Source organism: Pogona vitticeps, chromosome 4 (assembly GCF_051106095.1).
Source record: "Pogona vitticeps strain Pit_001003342236 chromosome 4, PviZW2.1, whole genome shotgun sequence".
In the NCBI taxonomy this organism is placed as follows: domain Eukaryota; kingdom Metazoa; phylum Chordata; class Lepidosauria; order Squamata; family Agamidae; genus Pogona; species Pogona vitticeps.
This window is the reverse complement of record NC_135786.1, coordinates 130798098-130801704: the sequence shown is the minus strand read 5'-3', so window position 1 is coordinate 130801704 and position 3607 is coordinate 130798098.

Here is a 3607-nt window from a genome sequence, read left to right as displayed (position 1 = left end):
CCCACTTGCTTGGGAGTAACTCCTGTTGAGCTCAGATTCACTTATTTCTGCATCGAAATCTGTAGGGTTGGATCGTTTTGTTGCAACAAGCTAATAAGACCACGCTTTCGGCACCTGTTCTAAAATGACAACGAGGTCTGTCAGTTTGTACCTGAATTAAAAGCATGACTTCTTGTCTCTCGTTTCCCATAGAATTTATTCTCAAGCCTGTTCTGTGGAACTCAAAAGGAGCATCCTGCAGTCACAAGGCTGGCCCGCCGGATCTTAGTGCATACTTACCAGGAAATAAGGACGGGAGATTCCAGTGAGGTTTTCTCCGGAAACCGAAGACTTCCTCTTATTTAATTCTGAGTTGCCTAAGGCAGTGGTTCTTAACGTGGGCGATAATGCCCCCCAGGGGGCGATTTCATTTTTCAGGGGGGCGGTAGAACGAAAAGGGGCGGCGTGGGGGCGCTGGAACAGAAGGGGGCGGTAGGGGGCCCTGGAGCAAGCCAAACCTGTTAAGATGGCTGCAGCCTTTTTACAGTGTGCATGAATATATATTTTCCTCCAATCTTAATTTAGTTTCAGAGTTTTCATCTTGAACTTTTTAGTTCCTGCATTGCGGTTTGTTTTTATGCCCTTTTTATATTTCTTTTTGTGTCTTAAAATTCGCTTGCAACTAAATCATTAAATGTTACTTTTTGGGGGCATTTCATTTTCTTGGAATTGAATTTTGTTTTCAGGGGTCATTGGATTTAAGTGTCTTAAATAAATAAATAGACAGACAGACAGACAGACAGATAGGATATCATCACTACGGGGAGGGGGGGGCGATGATAACTTCTCAATGGCTCAAGGGGGCGTTTCTTTCAAAAAGGTTAAGAACCACTGGCCTAAGGGATGAGGTTAGCATCCCTGCTCTGTCTGACCCCAACTCTTCCAAGAATATGTTTCAGTCAGTAACCAAACCTAACAGTAGTTTATCTTTACACATTTAAAATACCTTTCTCTTAAAAAAAGACCCAGGGTGGCTTACAACAATTAATACAGTATTTAAGTTAGCAACAATGAGTATACAATAATAAAAAGATCATAATATAAATAAAGAATAACAATGAATATAAAAGTGACACATCAGAGGTGTTATTCACAAATATATGCACATTAGACTTTAAATTAAAACAAACACCACTGGGTTCAATAGGACCTGCCTAGGATTGTTATTTTAAACAGGCATGGGGCCGTCTAGCTGCTTTGGTGAGCTCCCAAAAGTAATCCAAAACAGCTGGAATGCAAAAGGTTTCACACACATGCTCTAAAACAGCAATATTTTTTGTAACTCACTGTAAGTCTCTACAAGAGGCCCACTGAATCAACTGCTGAATGGTAAATAGACACCTAATGTATATCTCACTGAGCCAGTGGATCTGCTATGAGCCGCCCAGAGTGGTAGAATATACCAGATGGGTGGGATAGAAATAAAATAAAAAAATAAAAAATATGATTTGGCTTAGCATTATAATTGCTGTGGTTTTCTATCTTTATGCAAGCTATCCTGCAAATAGTTTTATTCTGTGGGATAGGAAACATAAATAAACATGCACAAATACATTCTTTGTTAAAGTCCCAGTTGCTTTATATGGATTACCATGCCGGTTGGGGGTGATGAGAGTTGTAGTCTAACACAGTGGTTCTTAACCTTTGTTACTCGGATGTTTTTGAACTGCAACTCCCAGAAACCCCAGCCAGCACAGTTGGTGGTGAAGGCTTCTGGGAGTTGCAGTCCAAAACTCCTGAGTAACCCAAGGTTAAGAACCAGTGGTCTAACACATCTGCAATGCATCACGTTCTGGAAGATGGCACATCCCCCCCCAGTAGTTTTCAGTTATAAAGATTAAACCCTTCTCGCACAAGCCAGAGATTCTTGATTTCAAGGAACCCAAAAATAAGCGTATGTTCTGAGATGAAGGTCTCAGAATTAAATGGGGCTTATGCTCTAATAAATTAGCACAGCAAAACATAACTTTAACAGATGGTAGTACAGTACCAGTAAACGGCTAGGTACAGCCAAAAGAACAGAAATGATGAAGCTGCAGTTTTCCACAAGTACCAACTAGGGCAGAACTAGTATAAGCTGCTGCAAAAGTAAGGATATGGCAGAGATTTGTGGAAGAAATAGAACTCCTCCCATCTCAGATTATGGATAAGGAAGGTATCTGACTGCTCTGGCAATGCAAAGTCACAGTGGCTGTCTCATTATAGCAAAAGTGTTTAGCAGACACATATAAAACTGTTAGAAAGTAGAGTATTGGATAGATATAAAGACAAATATAGACATACAAAACCACATGGAGGCACTCAGTACTAGAGGAAGATGTTATGATTAAACAACATATGCAGATTTGGATTCTAATTTCTCCCTGATGTGTGAAAATGTAAGGAAGAAACCTAAAGTGCGTATCTAGTTTCTGTATTTAGGAGACTAAATTAAACTGGCTGTGTGGAATAAACATAAAAATTTGACAACTTACTCTGTGACAACTGGGAACAATCCACCATTAGAGAAATACTTGTTATTACGTGCCTTCAAGTCAGAACCAACTTATATCAATCTTAATGGGGTTTTTAAGATAAGTGAAATATCTAAGCTATTTTGCAAGTTCTACACCCCTATAGAGTTTCTGTGGCTAAGCAGCGATTCAAACCCAAGCCTCCTGAGTCGTAGTCAATTACTCTGTCCACTACACCACCACACTGGCTACCCCTAGAGCAAAGAAACTGGCTTTAAATTTACTGGCTTTAAGTCTAGGTGACCTGGGTTTTGTTTTTCTTTAGCCAAGGCTGAATATTGCACAAAGCAGTACTTACAGTGTACAAAACTGTATACAGGATAAGTTTGCACTAGTTAAATTATCAGATACACAGTGTGTGTTGTACACCTGCTATATTACACCGTGGAAAATAATGGACAACTCCTCTTTATGGCACAGAGGATTGCCAATGCCACACAAAGTTTTAGAAAAATTATTCCCACCCTTAGGTCTTCAGTGTGTAAGTTCTAAGGCAGTCATTCCCAACCTTGGATCCCCAGATGTTCTTGGACTACAACTGCCAGAAATCTTGGTGAGCATAGATAGTGGTGAGGGTTTCTGGGAGTTTTAGTCCAAGAGTATCTGGAGACCCAGGGTTGGGAACCACTGTTTTAGAACTTCCACACTGAAGACCAGTAAGTTTACTTGAGAGATTGATTGTTTTGAGTTTCTAACATCCTTTTCTAAATAACATTACAATCATATACTGTAATGCTAAATCTTTTCATTACACTTTTTACCTTATAGTAGCTGTGTTTAGGAATGGGACAAAACATTAGAGACTCCAATGCTTTAAACCAAATAATTTATTAACCAATTATTTAATTATAAATAGGGATTATTAAATATGTTTTAAAACATTTATAACCACTGAAGACATCACTGTACTTCTGAACAAACTGCCTATATTAGGAAGCTAATTCCTCTCGCTAATCAAACTTTGCCCAGTTCACTGTACTCCATTCCCACTTAATTCATACTGACATATGACAATTCCTTGGTTTGGTTACTGTATGCTTTAGTGTACACTTCAT